This window comes from Nothobranchius furzeri, chromosome 18, assembly GCF_043380555.1.
Source record: "Nothobranchius furzeri strain GRZ-AD chromosome 18, NfurGRZ-RIMD1, whole genome shotgun sequence".
Classification (NCBI taxonomy): domain Eukaryota; kingdom Metazoa; phylum Chordata; class Actinopteri; order Cyprinodontiformes; family Nothobranchiidae; genus Nothobranchius; species Nothobranchius furzeri.
In genome coordinates, this window is record NC_091758.1 from 16,189,377 (window position 1) to 16,211,402 (window position 22,026).

At 45.2% G+C, this 22,026-nt stretch overlaps 1 long non-coding RNA gene across 1 annotated transcript; it reads left to right on the plus strand.

Annotated features, from left to right (window-relative positions):
* Positions 1–2,538: 2,538 nt before the first annotated feature.
* Positions 2,539–3,868, plus strand: LOC139063819 (uncharacterized). Its single transcript, XR_011517154.1, has 3 exons — positions 2,539–2,720; positions 3,087–3,207; positions 3,338–3,868. It is a non-coding gene; the product is annotated as an uncharacterized lncRNA (long non-coding RNA).
* The last annotated feature ends 18,158 nt before the right edge of the window (positions 3,869–22,026 follow it).

A 22,026-nucleotide genomic window follows, 5' to 3' on the forward strand; every position in this document is an offset into this window, starting at 1 on the left:
TAAAATGTTTTTTCTAATTTTTATTCACCCTGTGTCTTAATGATTTTTAGCTGTTATTTTTGGGAATTTTGTTGTATTTCCTTTTTATATTTTATCTGTGTTCGACATGTTTGTATAACGCCGGTTTAATTAACTAACATTTTTAGTGTACAGCGCCTTGTTTGGTTGTAATGCCTTGTGAATGCGCTTTATAAATAAAATTGGATTGGATTGGATTGGATTTGAAAAGGCGTTGCCTGACTGGTCTATGCTTCTCCGTCATTTCCGCAAGGGACAGACACGCACGTATTGATGGAAGCGTTTTGCTCTCTTACTTCTCCGTCTCCTGGAGAGTGTTGCAAAGCAATTGCCCGGCAGGACCACAGAGGGCGTAGCGCTGTTCTGTGGTATCCTGTCATGTATCGGTCCACGATCGTGTGTTTATATTGTGCCTTTTGTGTATATAAGAGACTTTTAACACGGACATATTTGTCTCTCATTCTCCCACCGCTTCATACGCTCCCCACCTCTAAACCCACGTTTCCTGTCATTTCTGTCCACAAATAAAACGCTTGCTGCGCATCTTTTCACTCCTCCAGTCAGGGGAGGATGAAACGATCAATATTTTTAGAGTTTTTTCACAAGGTATTCTTTAAGCTTCTCCGTGTCTGCCGCTAGTTATCCTCGGCTCTCTTTGCAATGGCGGCGCTGTAAACAACAGCGGCGTCCTGACCAATCACGAGCTTGCGTAATCTCGTTCGACGGATGTTTAAAAAAGTGGGCTCGACTCCGTACGTACTTGCGTGCCTGCCGGAGCCCTACGCAAAGATGTTCTACCAGTTGTACCGCCTATTTCTCTTCCCGACCCTGTGAACACATACGTAGGAAAAGTTTGTCTTATCGAGCATAAAAACAGTAATAGGAATATTCGTGCTTTATTTCAGAGAGAATCCTTATCTGTTCCATATGTGATTTTTTATTGGAATTCCTTTGTCACTGACATCAGTTGGGAAAGAGTATGGACCATTCCTAATAAGTATTTTGTGACAAATAAGGTCAAAGAAGTTTCATTCAAAATACTTCATAAGTGTTACCCAGCTAATCACTATATGACAAAGTTTAAGAGGGACATTGATGTGAATTGCTGTTTTTGTGGAAGCCACCCTGAGACCGTTCAGCACCTCTTCTGGATCTGTTCACATGCTACAACGTTTTGGAAATACTTTAGCAGATTTATTATCGGACAGCTCTGCAAGGACTTTGTTCTAAAATAGGAAAATGTTGTATTTTGTTTTTTTCGCAAGCACAGAAAGGAAGATGTATACTTTGTTATAAATTTGTTAATTATTCTAGCTAAATTCTATCTCCACAAATGCAAATATAGTAACCAAAAACCTAATTTCAAGCACTATTATAGTGACACTCTATCTTACATAAAATTGATTAGTGGATCACTAAACAAAAAAGCTTTAAAAACTGTATCTATTTGCACCACCTATAAGTTATTTGGATGTGTGTAACATTTCTGTAGTACACCCCCTGGCATATGTTTCATCTTTGTTCAATTTTGTATGCAATTTGATTGTATACTTTCACCTTGTTCAATAAAGTTTTGAAAAAAAAACCAGGCTTTAATTCCCAAGTGGTTGGCTGTGGATAATTAGCCTCAAAGCACGACCGCATGCCACTCTCCCTCTCAGAACAGCCAGGAAGAGGAAGTAAACAGGAAATTAACCAATACAGGTAACCCAGCAGGAAGTGAGGTTATTAGTAAGTTCACCTTGAAAATAAAATCTTCCCATTTAACATTTTTAACCTATTCACTGTTCTTTATAAATTAAATACATATAAATGAATAACTTTAAATGAAACATAAAATATAAATGACATAAATGCCTTTTGAGGCGTCACAGAGGTGGTAAAGATCAATCTATTACCCAGATTACTCTATCTGTTCCTCGCACTACCAGTTAATATTCCAGAGACTCAATTTGCAAAATGGAACAGACAAGTAACCAGATTTATTTGGAACAGAGCGAAACCTAGAGTGAAACTTAAAACTCTCTAGCTAGCGAAAGAAAGGGAGGGGGCTCGCCCTCCCAAATTTTAAAGAATATTTTTAGCCGCTCAGTTGAGAAACGTGGTGTATTGATGTTCTCCAGATTTCTATTCTAAATGGAAGCACATAGAGCTGGAATACAGCCCGGGTCAACCTCAGCATAGACTGGGAGAGAAAACCCCAAATTTACCGAACAGAATGTAATAGTCACTTTCACAATAAGGGGACTGTACATTATTGACATAGCCATCACAGTCCACAAAATTCAGTGCAGGGCAAATAGATAATACGTTTGTGAAATGGGCTGACAAGGGCATCACAGCTGTATGCACACTGCTAGAGGGGAGAGTGTTCAAACTTTTGGAAAGCTTAGAGAAGAGCTCCAATTGGACAACAAGGACCTATTTAGATACCTATAGTTAAGGCACTTCTACCACACAGAGATTAGGAAAAAAAACTTTCACAAGAGCACTCTTAAAAATGCTGGGTTAAGGCTGAATTTTTAGAGGTTGGGTCAATTTAACACATCATTGCGTTAAAAATTCTGACCCAGCGTATTGGGTTAAAAAAGGCGGGAAATAGTAAGATCCTCCCCCTTGTCTGTGAGCCCGCTTCACCATTTTAAACCAGAGGATGACACGGACATTAATGGAGCTTCACACCAGCAAGGATTTAAAATAAGGTAAGATGTTACTAATAAAGAGTTTAAAGATTAATTTCATTAAAACTGGACATGTAGTTGATAAAGTAACAGATTTTTAGCCTGTCTGTTCAAGACAACCGACTCATAGTTTAGATTAGGTAGCTGGCTACTTAGCTTCCTAGCATCGATATTTATATGTTTTAGATAGAATGGAACACAGAATCCGCAGCACAAGTGCTCTGGAAAATGTTGTGATCTTCTGTCCACACTCCCTGACATAGTGAGGCTCTACTGGGGGACGTTAGGCCTTCTGGCTATTTTATACCAGTGGTAGCATCCCTGCTAACAGCAGAGGGCCTTTATGCTACAGTCATGTGAATAATGTAACACATTTCAATTTTACAGACAAATGGGTGGATGTGGCTTTGTTGTTGCTGCCAGTGCTTCTCCAAACTGCACCATACAAGTTGAAGGACAGCGTTCCGACCAAGCAGAAGTTCAGCAGGCCTTCACTGACTTCCAACCTGTAAGTTCTGTTATTTTTTACTTCAGTTATCATTCACAGCCCACTCCAAATATGTTTCAACATCTGTTTGTGAAATCATAACCTTTATGCCTAAATCTGTTCTTTTTTTCCTCTATCCCCCTCAACTTAGACTGGAACCAGTCTGGTGAAGAACCTGAATGGGACCACAGTGGAGCACCACATGTCCTTATGGCTGCAGAAGACCATCGATGTTCCCAAGAATTTTTGATCATCAATGGAACTGGAATACCCATCTGTTCTTAAAAAAATTTTGTCTTGATGTCAACTATCCAAAACCAGGTGCACAGATTTGGGGGTTTATTCAGACATTTATTTTTGCATCATGAATCTAATGCTGTGAAGCTTTGAGGGCTCATGTTGCTATGATGTAAGGTTGATGTTCTGCTGACTAAAGCATTAAGGTGAGTGTTGGGTGTTGATGGACATTTACTTCACTACAGTTCTTCCATTAAAGTTGTTTAATATGTTTAAGACATTACAAGTTACGAAATGTTTAATATTTGTCATTAAAAAATGCAATTAGTAGTCATTTACAAAACAAGTTTGAATATGAATGCATGTTTAGAGAAAGTAGAAAATGCAACTTTATTTGTTATCTATGTATTTTGAAAATTAACATAATTTTTGTGATAAAGATTTGACTGAGACATGTTCATTTTGTTTCATTGAATTATTCAATTTGTATTTTATTTATTGTATTGTATTTACTATAGAATTGGGTCATTTTAACCCAAGCTTTAGTAATTTAATAACCCAGAAGTTGGGTTATCAATCAATCAATCAATCAATCAATCAATCAATCAAAGCTTTATTTATAAAGCGCCTTCCGCAACCCTGTCAGGAAGCCCAAAGCGCTGAACATGGTACAGTTGTAAGTAATCATAATGAATAAATCAACAATAAAAGAAATTCAAATTACAAAATACAAATTACAAAATACAAAATGGAAATAACAAGATAGATGAAACATTCCGGTAAAATCCAAATGTGTGAAACACAATTGGATTGAGTGGATGGATTGAGTGTACCAATGAAAACTGTGGAATGGATTCAACATAATAGAGGGCCATAATCAAACATGTTCTGGAAACGCCAAATGGAGGAGGTGTGTTTTTAGGTGATTCTTAAAGACTGGCAGAGAAGGGGACAGCCTAACTGAGGGTGGCAACTGGTTCCAGAGTAACGGTGCTAGGACTGAGAAAGCCCGGTCCCCACGGGTACGACACCTAGACCGAGGGACAGCGAGCAGGCCTTGGTCAGAGGAGCGCAGAGCGCGTGATGGGGAATGTCTGTTCAGGAGAGTGGCCAGATAGGGGGGAGCACCACCCTGGAAGAAATGATAAACAAAGACGAGTATTTTGAATTGTGAGCGATAGGAAATCGGAAGCCAGTGCAGGGAGGCCAGAACTGGACTGATGTGGTCCCGTTTCTTGGTCCCAGTCAGGAACCTGGCAGCGCTGTTCTGCACAACCTGTAGGCGACGCAGTGTTGACTGACACAACCCTGCGTAGAGAGAGCTGCAGTAGTCAAGCCGAGAAATTACAAAGGCATGCCGTACCCGCTCCAGGTGGGCTCTCGACAGCATATGCTTGATTTTAGCAAGGCGTCTCAGGTGAAAGAAACTGGACCGGATCACAGAATTGATGTGAGCATCAAATTTAAGTCCTACATCAAGTTTCACCCCCAAACTGGTAACAACTGGTTTTAAGTATGGAGAAAGAGAGCCAAGATCAGCATAACGATCCACATTCCTGCTGTTGGGGTGAAAAACAATGAGCTCTGTCTTTCCCTCATTTAGATGTAGATAGTTGGACATTAGCCAAGACTTCACCTCATTAACACAAGAGACAAAGGACTGAATAGAGTGACCTTTCTCCTGACACAATGGAGAGTAAATCTGGCAATCGTCAGCATACAGATGGAATGATAGGCCATGTTTACGAAAGATTGACCCCAGAGGTAGCAGATAAATGGCAAACAAAAGTGGACCAAGGATCGACCCCTGCGGGACCCCCCACCGGAGCCCCTCCCAAGAAGAAAAAACATCACCCAGTTTAACACAGAATGTCCTGTTTTGGAGATACGATCTAAACCAGTCCAGAGCTGACCCTTTGATCCCAACCCATCGTTCCAAGCGATCGAGTAGAATCACGTGATCAACTGTGTCGAAGGCTGCTGTCAGGTCTAATAACAGAAGCAGCACAGATGTACCCTGATCAAGTGATAGATAGATGTCATTTAGGACCCTCAGTAGAGCAGACTCTGTGCTATGGCCAGACCTGAACCCTGATTGGAAAACCTCAAACAGATCAGAGTCAGCTAAATGTGAGACCAGCTGCTGATAAACGACTTTCTCAAGCAGTTTAGATGTAAAGGGCAGGGTAGAGATAGGCCTGTAATTTTCGATCACAGAGACATCATCACTAGGTTTCTTCAAGGTCGGCCGGATAACGGCTGCTTTCAAAGCAGCTGGGACCACACCTGTGCTGAGGCTCCCATTGATAATCTGACCAAGTGAAGGGCCAAGGCACGGAAAGGCAGCCTTCCAGAGACGAGGCGGTAGAACATCAAGTGGAGAGCCAGATGGCTTCTGCCTCGCAACAAGCTTACTCAGCTCAGAGTATGAAACTGTATGGAGGGAGCTCAGGGTGGGTGGTAATGGATGAACTGGAACAGGGTCAGCAGAGTTACCAGAAATGACTGCTCTAATGGCCGACACTTTATCAACAAAGAATTTGTGAAAAGCTTCAGAGTTTCCAGCAGCTGTAGGAGACATGGTGCTAGGCTCCTGATACACCAGAACTGAGTTTAGCGTTTTGAAGAGAATCTTAGGATTATTGGAGTTTGTCTCAATGATGTCTGCAAAATAGGCCATTCTGGCGGCCCTCACTGCATCCTGATAAGCAACCAGAGATGCTCTGAACAACTCACGCGAGACCTGTAGGCCATCCTTTTTCCACTTTCTCTCAGAGGATCTACACGCCCGCCTACAAGCCCGTGTGACATCAGAGAGCCAAGGCTTCCTCCTAGGCCGAGACTTGCAAAGCTTGAGAGGGGCAACCACGTCCAGGACCTCATTACAAAGTACATCAAAGTGTTGTGAATAGTGATCAACGTTAGATGGATCAGGGTTAAAGGTCTCTAACCTTACAGACATACAGTCCACAAACTTTGAAATAGTTTCTGCATCCAGGGCTCTGAACCTAGTAGCTGGAGCTTCACACACAGGGACAGGACATGGCAACGTAACATCACAGAGTATTGGAGAGTGGTCAGAGAACACAGGAGGCAAAGTCACAAGGTTCATGATGGGTAGACCATAAGAGATAACCAGGTCCAGGGTGTGACCCCTGGCATGAGTTGGGGATGATACCCATTGAGTTAGATTGAATGACTCTAGCAAATTAAAAAAAACCTTTAGCAAGCACATTATCAGGACAGCAGATATGGATGTTAAAATCACCAAAAAATAGGACATAATCATATTTTAGGATGCAGTCTGCCACAAGATCACAGAAATCATTAAGGAAGTTAGAGTCAGTCTTTGGAGGCCGATAAATCAGCACAACGAGCAGGCGGGGGGAGATGCACAGTTCAAATAAGCACAGTTCAAAGGAAGAAAATGACATGGTGGGTGTAAGCTGTTTACAAGGAAAGCTGGATTTAAAAACAACAACCAGCCCTCCACCTCTGCCCCGTGACATGGGGATATTAAAACACAAGCAGCCAGGTGGTATGAGCTCGAGTAGGGAACTTGTGTCGCCAAACGGGATCCAGGACTCACAGATGCAGAGAAAACCCAGGTCATGCTGAATAAAAAAGTCACGAAGAATAAAAGTTTTGTTCAGCACAGACCTGGCATTGACCAAACCAAACCGGGTTGGGTTATATTTTTAACCCAGTTTTGGGTAGTCCTAACTATACAGTTGGGTCATTTTAACCCATTGATTGGGTAGAAAGCATAACCCAATAAGCTGGGTCAAAATCATAACCCAACCCTGCTTGGTTAAAATAGCCCAGCACTGGGTCGGTCCCTTTTTGACCTAGCACCTGGGTTACAAAACAACCAAAATTGGGTTATTTTTAACCCAGCAGTTTTAAGTGTGAGGGAAACGATTTGGTGGAATTATTGATGGATGCATGTAAAAAAAAAATGCCCAGGAAGACGGTATCTCAATTGTTCAAATGCTTACAGAAATGCATGGGGAATGATTCACTGTACATTAAACAAAAGTGGGAAACAGAATTGTACATAGAGCTGTCAGAGGACGAGTGGTATTTGATCTGCACGGCACAGCACCCTTCCACTAGCTCCAGAGGATAGAGAGAATTTGGCTGGATAAATATGATAAGATACCTTATAAACAACCCCCCCCCCCCCCCCCCTTCTCGTATTAAGAGTAACCAGCTGAAAACCCCACAACAATGTTGGAGGCTCTGTGGCCGGGTCAATGCCAGTCATTCTCATGTCTTCTGGACTTGTATAAAAATCTGCCCCTTTTGGGACTCTGTCGTGGAGCAATTAGAATTGATATTGAGACACAAAATCCCAAACAGCCCCCTGACTTTATATCTGGGATTGCTACCAAAAAACGTGATCTACTGAAAACAAATTCCTTGTAAATGTACTTTTACTTGGCCAATAAATCTGAAATCTGAATCTGAAATCTGAAACCAAAGAAGAGGACTTATTCAAGGTGATGATAATAGCATGTAAAAAAGCTATTACTAGGAACTGGCTGAACAGTGAGGCTCCGACGCTGAAGCAATGGAGGGGTGTTATGAATGAAATCTATATAATGGAAAAATTGACACACTGCTGGAGGCTAAACTTGGCCAAATTTGAACAACGTTGGAAGAAGTGGTCTTGCCATACCACTCAATTAGCAGATATTGACCGATGATGAGTGAACAGTAGTGCCCCACATGTTGTCAGCTCCTATGTTCTTGTTCATTCTTTTTTTTTTTGTTCATCATAACTATTGTTGTACTTAAACTGTATAAATAAAAAGTATTTAAAAAATCATACCATTGGCACCTTTGGTTGTTTATTCTTGAATACAAGCTATTTTTGTCAGCCTGTCTTTGTACCTGGAAATGAAATGGTCTGTTTCAGTCAACCCCACCTCCAGCGACCTGAGCTCCACAAATTCATTATGTAATACACAAAGCATCATGGGCCACAATGAAGGTACAAATGAGAAAATAGTGTCCTTGGAAACAACGCTAGTGCTCCACCCATGCCCGCTCCAACAGAATGCATGTTGCTCTGTTGCTTAAACAGCGCCATAAAACAGTGCAGGTCACTCAGAACATGCACTTTCCGATTGTTTGAGTATCTAACCAGCAGCAGTTAAGAGCTCTGAATGCTTTGAATGCTGTCTCTGAACCTCCCCCACCCCTATGATTTAACAGCTAAAATGGACTACTGCAGACACAAAAATGAGAAAAGTGATGTAGTTTTCTGAAAATGGAGCTTAATGGAAGTGCTGAAGATATTTTTCTGGTGTGGCTGGAACCATATAACCCTCCCACTGTCTTTATAGGTGACCCCGCAAGGAAAGTTGACCATTGAGCAGGGTTGATGGTTTATCCCTTGGGTCCATGTGGTGAGGAGTGAGCACCACCTCACCCCTGCCATGTGGACCTCATGTGGTCCATGTGGCAGGGGTGAGGTGGTGCTCACTCCTCAACCCCGCCACATGGACCCAAGAGATAAACCATCAACCCTGCTCAATGGTCAACTTTCCTCGCGGGGTCACACCCATCAGGACAGTGGGAGGGTTCAGAAGTTTAGATTTTATATTAGTGTGAGTAAAAGCTGTTGTAGCAAATCTACAGAACAAGCTAGGTTAAAGAGCAAGTCACCCCCTACCAGAGTCTTACTCCACTCTTACTTCCTGTTTGGAAAATGCAACAAATGCTGTTGCCTGGCAGACCGAGAGGGCGGAGCCACTAACAAATACACACATAGGCCATTTCTCAATACTCAAGGATGCTAGTATGTTCTTGTGTACTTGACAAGTATGTTCTTGGCAAGGACACCAGAAAGTCTGTTCTACCGAGTACAGGAGGATGAGGATGGCATTTGGAATAGAACCGTACTCTGTTGTGTCCTTGCTACAGTTAAAAAAAAACTGACATAAAAATAAAAGTCTAGGTAGTTCCTTAAATAACAAAATAACAACAAAAACAAATTATTTGTATATTTGGCCCACTTTTGATCAAAACTATTAAAATACTAGTATTTCTTGCTCTTTAATGAATAAAAAAATAATTATTTTTCATCAGAACACACTGCTTTTATTTTTGATAGTGGGTTGGCTAATTAGCGTTTTGAAGGATCATGAAGAGTAAAACCCAAACACACACAGCAAAATTTACCGTTTACACACAATTATTTACAATAACAGACAACTTAATATTATTTTATTCATATTTATAATATAAAACATTACAGTTATTAGCTTTCTCCTCTCACATTCAGAGTTGAACGGTTTGAAACGGAATGCATTATGGGAAACGTTGCTGCCCCAAGTCCGCAGAAGGAACCATTGATGTAGAATAAATTGAGTACAAAAAATCCTCGAGTCAAATTATCTGCCTCGAAGCTTCGTTTAATTCATGTTTAATTAATTCATGGCTTTGCAATCGCCCGTGGTCATGTTTCACCCGGACCGATATAAGTGACGCACATACTGTACACACTGCACTGAATGCACACGCGAGTAGCGAACGCAACTTAACTTTCTTTTAAGCCATGGTGGACAACGTGGACCCCGGTGGAGTGCGAAAAAGACAGAAAATGTCAAAGGTGTGGGACCATTTTTCACGTTGTAAGGCGGAAAACGTACTCCGGTGTAAATACTGTAAAATGGATGTAGCCTACAACAACACCACAATCCTCGATGCTGCAACCTGACCAGGAAACATCCACATGCAAATGTCACTTCTGCAAGCGGACTCGGAGCCTCTACAAGATAATGCATTTTAGCCTGTATTTCTATATATTCTGTGGACACTGCGACTTTTTCATTTGTAGCACTCAGTTTCAGCTCACACCGTACGTCTGTTAGCAACACGTCGGACTTAAAATGTGCTAAAAATAGCAGTTTTTACAACACGTCAAACTTTTTATTGTGTTGTTATTGATGTCCGTTGTCCCTCAGGATTGCTGCAGGAGGACACGGGTATTCATGAGTGGCGGAGGAAAATTAAAGAAAGTAAATAAATGTTTTGTAATCAGTATAATTTGACATAACCACGGCAAACATGATTTCGACAATCCTTGTTAGTGTGAGACAAAAAAAGTGTAGAAATTAAAACGAACGTGTGTTAATAGGGAAAAAGCTGGCGAGCCACGTTTGCGCATGCGCTGTGAGCGGTTCTGGTGCTGTTTGGGCTGCAGCCGCTCGCATTTGTTTAATGTGAAGTAAAGTTGAAGTGCTGAAGTTTTGAAAATTAATTTTGAATAAAACTTGAAGAATAACTAGCAACTGCTTTCTCATTTCAAGAGGTCTTTCATATTTTATAACATGCTATTTGATATAATGGTTTAAAAATGCAAATGAGTAATTTATTAGAGTACTCGATTAATTGATAAAAGATTCGATAGATTACTCGATTACAAAAAATTTTCGATAGCTGCAGCCCTACATTGATGCATCCTCGATACAATGGGCGGAGCAGGAAATTGCCATTATGCATACTTAGGATTGGAACAGTCCTTGGGCCATCGTTGATGACGTTTCACAAGGACGTGAGTACACAAGTTCGGACAAGGTCACAGGCTCACAATGGCATTGTGACATCATATGATACCACCTGACATCATAGCGTACTTCTTAGCCAATACTCATTGCAAATTTAAATTCAAATGCAGTGCAGAGTTTTTACCTGAAGAGAGTGCAACACTGACACTTTTAAGCCGGGCGTACACTGTGCGACTTTTTCACTCGTAGCACTCAGCTTCAGCTCAAACTGTACGACTTCATCGCAGGGCAGATCTAGCGAGCCAGGCGCTCACACTGTACGACCCAGTTCTCGGATGCGACCTGACTGCTCACACTGTACGTCTGGTAGCAACACGTCGGCCCTAAAAATATGCTAAAAATAGCAGTTTTTACACAACACGTTAGACTTTTTGGTCTTGTTTTGCCTGTTGTCCTTCGGGAGTGCTGCAGGAGGACACAGGGATTTATGGGGGTTGGATTAGGAAAACAAAATAAAGAAAGTAAATCTGTGTTTTGCGATCAGTTTAATTTGACAACAAAGTGCTGTAAATCTGTGTTTTGCGATCAGTTTAATTTGACATGAACACGACAAACACGCTTTCTTGACAATTTTTGTGAGTAAAAAAAACGTGTAGAAATTAAAACGAACAGCGTGTGTTATTAGGGAAATAGCGGGGAGCGGTGTTGATGCAGGATTGCGCATGCGCCGTGAGCGGTTCTGATCTATTTTGGGTCGCAGCTGCTCGCAGCGCCGCTTCAACAGTGCGATACCCTCACGAGGGACGAGCGAAATATTAAACACGCCAGAAGTCCGTGCGACCTCACGACTGCTGATCGGCAGCTGGTCACGTGGTGTTAATCGCCTCTCGTAACCCCCTGTACACTGCACGACGCTCGGCGCAAAACTCGCCCCGATGTCGTAGATTCTCGCACGAGTGGAAAATCGGCTCAAAAAAGTGAAAAAGTCGCACAGTGTACACCCGGCTTTAGGTAGAAAACTTTTAAAAATATAACTAAGATCTTTGGTGTGTTCTTGCTGTGTTGAGTTTCAAATTCCATCTTTCAGTTCTATTTAAAACACAGAAAAGGTTTATTTACCTCCGTCAGCCTGATGATGTTTGCAGCCGCAAACGAAACGTTGCAGGTAAATAAACCTTTTCTGTGTTTTAAAAAGAACTGAAAGATGGAATTTAACTACGATGCACTAAAATGACAAAATATTGACAACATGTGTCTATAGCACAATTAGATACTCATTTATATAGTTTATCAGCAAAAAAATAGTTGATTTGGGGGTGACTTGCTCGTTAAAGTCAAAGCCCCATAGTCGTCATCACACACTGGTGAAATGCATCTCCGCATTTGAAGCCATCCCCATGGGGATGGGTGAGTTGAAGCTGAGTCTGCGCTCGGGAACTATTTGGTAGTTTAACCCCCCAATCCAACCCCTAATGTTGAGTGTCAAGCAGGGAGGCGTTGGGACCCATTTTTTAAGTCTTTGATATGACCCGACCAGTTTTGAACCCCTATTTCTCAGTCCCAGGGTAGACATTCTACCACTAGGCCACTGAGCTGGAATGCAAACACGGTCACAGAACACTTACCCCTCCCCTCGGGTATTATTACGACCCCGGCTCTCTAGGAGAGATGAGGATAGGGGAGTAATAAAATTGGTGTGCGGGTGAAATAATAACAAAGTGCTGTGTCGCTAAAATAACAAAGGATTTTATTACAAAAGGAATATTTACAAGAAGGATATCAATAAATACAATACAAGAAGGAGCTATATACAAAAGGGGAGAACGGAAAACGCCACCCCAGAAGGGGGTGGGGATTAAACAACCGAGAATAATAAGAGCTTTCCTGATAAGCAGGAAAGCTCTGGGGAGATCTAAAGTCAAAGTCAAAGACGGTCCGAAGTCGAGAAACCAAATTGTCTATTCCTAAATCCAAAATCCGAAAGAGTGTGTAAACCGAAGACTAGCTAGTGAAACGAGATTTACCAAATGCACACGAGGAGAGGAGAATAGTATAAACTCAAATGAGTCTACACTACCCTGGACCTTCTCATTGACTGGATGCCGGAGAGCCACTTTTAACACAGACCAGGTGATGACTAATTCGGAACAGGCGGGAAGGGAACCGGATGAGGACGGAGCAGCAGAGGCCATCTAGTGGCTGTGTAGGTGAACGTACGTAACAGGTATCATCTCTAGTTCTATTTCGTCTAGTCTTAGCCCTTAAGCTAGCTGCTATTGGAAGGATGATCTCTGCATCAGCCAATCATGAAGAGCTTAAATGTAGGCCCACCACAAGTGGGCCCCCTCGTGGTATATAACCGCAGTGACCCCACTGCTCACCTACTTTTTCTCTTCATGGCAAGCTTGAGAGCTTTATTAAAGAGCAAATATTATCCCAAAAGAGCAAAATTATCCGAAGACGACTTACCAGCCATGTCCAGCGACGCCAGACCCTGCCCGACCTGCCAGACGGGCTCCATATCCAGCGGCGACCTGCACGCTAAGTGTGAGGTCTGTCTCGGGGCTCACCACGCTGGCCTGGCCTTGACCCCGCAGGCCTCGTGCCCGTTCTGTGCCGCTCTGCCCGTGGCGGAGAAGATTCGCCGGGTCGAGTTCTTCACTCCCGCCGCCGACGAAGAATTTCCGGTGGCTGACTCGTACCCGCTGGACAAGGCTTTGGTTTTCTTCTACGCCGGTCAGGAGCCGGCTGGCTTCAACTGGCTGGATGACGTCACCGACAGCGAAAACTACGATGAGGCGGCATCCCTCCTAGACATAACGGAGGTCGACGAGCTTCGCTCAGCGGGTCCTTCTGCCCCAGTGGCTTCTCGCTCCTCCCTGCCAGCAGGAGCTGCCGCCATCATTTCTGCGGCAGCAGCCCGCAAGGGGCTAGCTGTGCCAGAACCGGCCCCGCCTGAAGCGGATGATTTTGCGGGAATTTTCGGGGCAACTCAGACACGCTGTCCAGACCCTATCTGGCCGCGCTTCCCCGCTGCTATGAGCTGCTGGTCTGCCACCTTCTCCGAGCCTGCCAAGCTCAAGGCGCCAGTCTCTACGTATGCGCCCATCACCAAGGTCGAGGGGTTTTCCGACTAAGGCTGGCCGTCCGTTCCTCCGCTAGAGCCGGACTTGGCCTCGCTGTTCGGCGCCAAGAACCACCTCGCTGGCCCGCGAGCTGTTCCCGCTTCAAAACATGACCAGCTGCTGACGCGGCTCACCAACCGCGCACATCAGTGTGCCTTTCAGACCGGCGCTGCAGGGAATAACATCGCCCTTCTTGCCTTCGGCGTCTCCAAGATGATGGAGGAGCTGGAAGCTCCCGAGAAGTCGAAAGCCGTCATAACTAAGACTGCTGATGCTATCCTCAATCTGTGTGCTGCTGTGCTCACCGGTTCTGCTCGCATCGCTGCCTGGCAGACCCTCATCCAGCGAGCGATCTGGCTGAAGGCCCTGCCCTCCATTCCGGAACATCTGCAAAGGGAGATGCTGGACGGCCCCATCACCACCGATGTTCTGTTTGGTCCCCATCTTAGGGGCGTCATTGAGAGGGCTCAGAAGACGGCCGAACTATCGGCTACGGTGCGAGACCTGGTCCTCCCTCGGTCAGCCTCGCACTCCGGCCGTTCAGCCAGAGGATGGGATGAACGGCGCGGAAGCTTCAGACATCCAGCTGCACCGCCCGCTCCACGGAGCCGGCCTCCCTCTTCGGCTCCACATCAGCGGGACCAGCGAGATGGCGGACAACGGTTCCGGCGGGGCCAGCAGACGCCGTCTTGGCAGTCCCAGGTGCAGGAGCCTCGCCGAAAGCAGCCACGGAAGTGACTCTTTTGGGGGAATGTGTGTGTTACTGATTGTTCTGATGTTGTTGGTTATGAAATAAAACCCAAAAAACGTCACTCAAAGAGCACAATCCTACAGTCCTCCGCAGAATCCTCTGCCAAGTTTTCACACATGTTCCCCACACCAAGCACTGCTGCACGCACACATGTTCCTGCAGGTAGTCATAATACATGGCCAGCCGTAAGGGTGCGCTCCATTTGCGCTCCGGCCCCAGCATCCGGCCAGGCCCAACTCTTCCCGCTCTCCCCACACCGTTGGGTGGGCGGGATGTCAGGTCGCTGTCTCGATCACGCGCGGCGGCACAGTGCGCGGCTCCATCCGCTGGCACTCTGTCGCCCCCGTGCACAGGCCCGGCTCCCACTCGTCCTTCACTCTCGGACTCCACGCTCCGCGGTGTGGACCAGCCTGTTCCAGCTGTTTCGCACTCGCCCTTTCGAGCGCAGCCCTCCATGGGTCGCCCCCAGTTCTCTGGTACGGGCGACGGTGGTAAGGGCGCATGCACAACCCTCAGACGTTGTTCACGTGACCGCGCACACGCGTCCACTGTCGGAACGCGCGCACGAGTGGCGCCGCCTTTGCACCATGAGCAAATGGATTTCGGACACCATTCATTGCGGTCACATACTTCATTTTCAGGCCACTCCACCTCCCTTCAGCGGGATCGTGGAGACGACGTTCACATCGCAAGTACAGTCTCAGGCGCTAGAGCTGGAGCTGCGGGAACTTCTGTCCAAAGACGCTATTTCTCAAGTCCCTCGCGGACAAGAACTCTCGGGTTTCTACTCCTGCTACTTCGTAGTACCGAAGAAGTCGGGAGGAATGAGGCCGATTCTCGACCTGTCCCTGTTCAACTGCTCCATAGCAGAAATGCATTTCCGCATGTTAACGATGAGACAAGTCCTGGAATATGTGCGCCCCGGGGATTGGTTCACATCAATCGACCTGAAAGACGCATACTTCCACATACCAGTAGTTCCAAACCACCGGAAGTTTCTGCGTTTTTCGTTCAAGGGAGTTCAATATCAGTTTAATCGCCTCCCTTTCGGCTACTCGCTAGCCCCGCGCACCTTCTCCAAATGTCTGGAGACCGCGCTGCAGCCACTGCGCACGGAGGGAATGAGGGTCTTATTTTACCTGGACGATCTTCTCCTGTGCGCTCAGTCCAAGGACGAGGCGTCACAGCAAACCAGGGGGTTGACAGAGCATCTGTCAACCCTAGGGTTTTCTATAAACAGGGACAAGAGCTCCATCCTTCCATCCCAGTCGATTGTGTATCTCGGGATGGAGTTGGACGCCTCCCTAATGAGAGCACATTTGTCGCCTGCAAGAGCGGCAGATCTCCCCACGGTGATCTCCCGTGTTTAACCCCGCAAGATCGTGAGAGCCCGGTTAGTCATGAAACTCCTGGGCATGATGTCCACAGCCCATTCGGTGGTGCAGCTAGGTTTGCTGCGCACGAGGCGCTTGCAACGCTGGTTCGTCCGCCTCCGGGTACACCCGATACGTCAGAAGAGACGTATGTTGAGGATTCCCCCTTCAGTGGGCGGGGACCTCGCTCACTGGGGGAACCCCTGCATCCTCTCACGCGGGGTTCCCATCGGATGTCCTGCGTCACACGTATCTGTGTTTACGGATGCGTCACTGTCGGGGTGGGGGGGCACGTGCTTGTCCCATACGGTGGCAGATCGCTGGCCCTCCCACACGCACGAGCACATAAATGTGTTGGAGCTTATGACAGTGAGGAATGTGATCAGACACTTCGCTGCCCTTCTCGAGGGCCGTCATGTCGAAGTTCACACAGACAACCGGGTAGCGGCAGCCTACATAAATCACCAAGGGGGAGTTCGATCCCTCCCACTGTTGCGTGTCGCCACAGATTTACTGTGTTGGACACATGTCCACCTGCTGTCCATCAGAGCCATCTACATTCCGGGGGTACTGAATGTAGCGGCAGACATCCTGTCGAGAGGGGGACCCCGCGACTCCGACTGGCATCTACATCCTGCACTGATATCACAGATCTGGATCAGGTTTGGGGAACCGTCTGTGGATCTGTTCGCGGCTCGCGAAAACGCTCAGTGTCGCCTGTGGTTTTCCCTGAGTCCCCGGGACGGACCCCCGCTCGGGGCGGACGCCTTCTCACACCAGCCCTGGCCTCGAACGCTCCTTTATGCGTTTCCACCAGTCCCTCTGATTCCCCGTCTCCTGGACCGAATTCGGTCGGAACAGCTCTCTGTGATTCTGGTGGCTCCCAGACGCCTGTCCGCATCATGGTTTCCGGACCTGCAAGCGCTAGTGTCCGGCTCCCCGTGGAGGCTCCAGTGGAGGGCGGACGCCCTTCTCCAGGCGGATGGGATAATCAAACATCCTCCGGAAATAGGCCAATGGCTGTGGGTCTGGCCGCTGAGCGGTCACGCTTAGAGGCTTCTGGGCTGCCGCATGATGTGGTCGCCACGATTCAGAGTGCGCGGGCGCCCTCTACCATTGCGTCTTACGCTGCTAAATGGGCAGCTTTCCAGAACTGGTGCGCAGAACGGAATGTTCAAGCGCTCTCCTGCCAGCTGGCGGACTTTTTCCTCCTCCCCATAATTCTGAGGAGGAGGCGGCTTCTCACCTTCTCTGCCCGGTGCGCGCGCTGCACGATATGTGTCACGCACTTCAGGGATTCGTCGCTCACAAAACCTGTTTGTGCACTACAGGGAGTCTTCCCTTGGTCAGGCGCTGTCGGCCCAGCGTCTTTCACGCTGGCTGTGTGACACCATTTCCCTCGCTTACACATCATCAGGGCAGGATCCCCCTGAGGCACTCAGGGCTCACTCAGCCAGAGGGATTTCCTCTTCGATGGCGCTCCTCAGTGGTGTGTCAATGGAAGACATTTGTCAGGCTGCTTCATGGGCTTCACCCTGTTCCTTTACTCGTTATTATTTACGAGATGTGTCTTCAGGATCCATCACTCGTTCAGTGCTTGGACCCCAGCAGGCTAAATGAATGCTTATGGCACCTCATTGGCCTTGCTGAGATGGATTTCATCCTCTTGTGGATGATGTTTTTTAGTGGGGGCCCCTCTCTTATCGTGCCTGCCTCAGTCTTTAAGCCTGGTCTGAGGCTGAACGTCCCCCACTAGAGGAGATTTGATTGGGTGTGTCCATTGGTTGTGTTAACCAGTGGGGCGTAAACCCATCCAGCTGCGCTTTATTCCAATAGCAGCTAGCTTAAGGGCTAAGACTAGACGAAATAGAACGTTGGTTACGTATTGTAACACCAGATTCTATGAGTCTAGTCGCAGCCCTTAAGCCACTGGCCCCACTGGTTATGATGGGAATAAGAGCCATTGGAGGTGAGCAGTGGGGTCACTGCGGTTATATACCACGAGGGGGCCCACTATTGGTGGGCGTACATTTAAGCTCTTCATGATTGGCTGATGCGGAGATCATCCTTCCAATAGCAGCTAGCTTAAGGGCTGCGACTAGACTCATAGAATCTGGGGTTACAATACGTAACCAACGTTCTGCCTCCAACGGAACCAGAAACCTGTGTTGCCAGAGAAAATGAGAGAGTGCTAAACACCCATTGCCATTTTCAAGGTCATAACATATTTTGTTGTCCATGACTTCATATGGTGTTTTTCTTTTTGTCCTAAAGTTGAAGTGATAGCAGCTGGCTGTTTCGCTCACACCAGTTGTGTTCTGCTGCTAAACACACAAGTGCATATTGACTGGAGGACCCAGGGAATTGTGGCAGTTCAGCAAGGCCGACAAATGGATGGTCCAATAGTTTCGGTCCAAATGTGGTATTGGTGGAGGGTTTTAGACAAATGCGAGAGAACCACTTTCTTAGTTTTTCTTTTTTTATTTCCACAATACATTTATAGCCATACTATGTTAGAATGTTGTTAGGCATGAAAATCATGTTTTAGGCAAACATTTTCTCCAATTTTTCTGTAGCAGCCATAAAGGTTGAATATGAAAAAATTTAATAAAAAGTTTTTAGAAATAATACCTCCACATGGCGTTTAGTTGTGTGCAGAATGATGATGCAATATTTCCTTTAAAAGTTAAAATTAAAAAAAAAATAAATAAATATTTATTTTGACGGGCATGACACTGGGTTTATGTTTACATCTATCAGTCAATAGAAGGCACAATTGCAGGTTGCTAAACAGTCTGCTTGGCACAGTGAGGCTGGCACTATTGGAAATGGCGGACCGGCAAGTCAAGCATATGCTTCTGCGCCCAGAAGATGTCATCATCCTTTTCAGAAGAGGAGTGACCATAGATCTAAAACCAGAGTGAGTTTAGATTAAGCCAACAACAGATGGACTCAATTAAAACACTTCACATATCGGCAGCCAACCTGGTATCCTGGCCTGCCAGACTTGGCCTCTGTCTATTCTGCAGAGAGGAAGAGTCTGGGTAATCAGGCAGAGAGCACCATGAGAGGCGGGACTAGCCAGCTCAAAATAACCATTCAGGAGAAAGGGAAAAATCACGACAGTATCTTGCGACACTGTGTTTTCAGCTGTAGTCAAAGATGGCATCTGGTGATGGTGCAAACATCTTTCTTTAGACGTTGTTACTTGATGTTGAAACCTGGTGTTGTTACATGATGTTGTTACTTGATGTTGTAACCTGATGTTGTTACATGATGTTGTTGCTTGAAGTTGTTACTTGATGTTGTTACCTGATGTTGTTACATGATGTTACTTGATGTTACCTGATAATGTTACATGATGTTGTTACTTGATGTTGTTAATTGATGTTGGTATCTGATGTAGTTACATGACGTTGTTACTCAACGTTGTTACTTGATGTGGTTACCTAAGAATGTTACATGATGTTGTTACTTGATGTTGTTACCTGATGTTGTTACATAATGTTACTTGATGTTGTTACTTGAAGTTGTTACTTGATGTTGTTACCTGATGTTGTTACTTGATGTTGTTATGTGATGTTACATGATGTTGTTACATGATGTTATTTGGTGTTGTTACTAGATGTTACATGATGTTGTTATTTGAAGTTGTTACTTGATGTTACTCAAAGTTGTTACTTGAAGATGTTACCTGATAATGTTACATGATGTTGTTACGTGATGTTGTTACTTGATGTTGTTACCTGATGTTGTTACACGATGATACTTGATGTTGTTACTTAAACTTGTTACTTGATGTTGTTACCTGATGTTGTTACATGATGTTTCTTGATGTTGTTACTCAAAGTTGTTATGTTTATATTTATGTATTTAGCAGACACTTTTGTCCAAAGTGACTTACAAGTGATATTCGCCATGTTGCCCTTGAGACTAACAACAACAATAACAACAACAACTTGACATCAATCATGGAGAGGAGGAAACAAGGACTGGACAGTCGAGAGGGGGGGCGGGTGATGGGACGGTGCTAGTTTAGAAGATGCTCTCTAAAGAGCAGGGTCTCCAGGAGTTTCACATGTGTGACTGCTGCAGCTACCTTAGGAGTAATAGCTTGGAGCAACTTAGTCGAAATTGGGTCAAGTGGGCATGTAGTAGGGTGGCTGCACATGAGAAGCTTGTACACACAGTTCTCAGTGAGAGGGGAAAAAGAGGAAAATGAAGTAGTAGAGATTGAGATGGTTGGGCTAGAAGGGGTTTGTGGTAGCGAATGTTCAGGAGTGGCCAGTTGAGTAAAATGTTTGCTTATAGCTGCCACTTTGTCAGTGAAGAATGAGGCAAAGGTGTCAGCTGATAGATTATTGGTAGAAGGTGGAGACAGAGAGTTGAGCAGAGTTTTGAATATTACTTGATGTTGTTCCCTGATAATGTTCTATGATGTTGCTACTTGATGTTGTTACTTGATGTTATTACCTTATGTTGTTACATGATGTTAGTTGATGTTACTCAAAGTTGTTACTTAATGTTGTTATTTGATGTTGTTATCTGATGTTGTTACATGATATTACTTGATGTTGTTACCTAATAATGTTACATAATGTTGCTACTTGATGTTGTTACTTGATGTTGTTGCCTAATAATGTTACATGCTGTTGTTACTTGATGTTGTTACTCGATGTTATTACCTGATGTTGTTATTTGAAGTTGTTGCTTGATGTTGTTACTTGATGTTGTTACCTGATGTTGTTACATAATGTTACTTGATGTTGTTACTCGAAGTTGTTATGTTTATGTTTACGTTTATGTATTTAGCAGACGCTTTTGTCCAAAGCGACTTACAAGTGATAATCGGCACGTTGCCCTTGAGACTAACAACAACAAAAACTTGACATCAATCATGGAGAGGAGGAAACAAGGACTGGACAGTCGAGAGGGGGGACGGGTGATGGGACGGTGCTAGTTTAGAAGATGCTCTCTAAAGAGCAGGGTCTCCAGGAGTTTCTTGAAAATTGAAAAGGAAGCCCCTGTTCTGGTAGTGCTTGGTAGGTCATTCCACATTTGTGGAACGATGCTTGAGAAGAGTCTGGATTGTCCTGAGCGTAGTGTAGGCACTGCTAGCCAACAATCCTGTGATGACCAGGGCGACCGGGCCGAGACGTAAGCTTTTGCAAGAGGATTCAGGTAGATGGGAGCCGTACCATCTCGGACTTTGTACACTAGTGTTAGCTATTTGAATTTGATGCGTGCTGCTAGCGGTAGCCAGTGGAGCTCAATGAACAGAGGGGTGACGTGTGCTCTTTTTGGCTGATTGAAGACCAGATGCGCTGCTGCGTTCTGGACCATTTGAAGAGGTCTCACAGTACAGCCTGGAGGACCAGTTAGAAAGGCACTGCAGTAATCGAGGCAGGAGATGACAGAAGATTGCACCAGGAGCTGGGTGGCATGTTGTGTTAGGTATGGTCTGATCTTTCGTGTGTTATACAGCGCAAAGAGGCATGAATGAGCAACAGAGGCAACATGATCTTTAAAGGTCAGGTGTTCATCAATCATAACACCCAGATTTCAAACTGCCTTTGAAGGAGCTAGAGATAGGAAGTCATTTTGGATTGAGATATTGTGCTGTATGGATGGTTTTGCTGCGATGAAAAGCAGTTCAGTTTTAGAGAGGTCGAGTTGGAGATGGTGGGATTTCATCCATTTTGATATGTCAGAGAGACAGTTTGATATTCGTGCAGACAGTGTGGTCGTCGGGTGGAAATGACAAATAGAGCAGGGTGTCGTCTGCATAGCAGTGGTAGGAGAAGCCATGTGATCAAATGATCTCACCCAACAAGGTG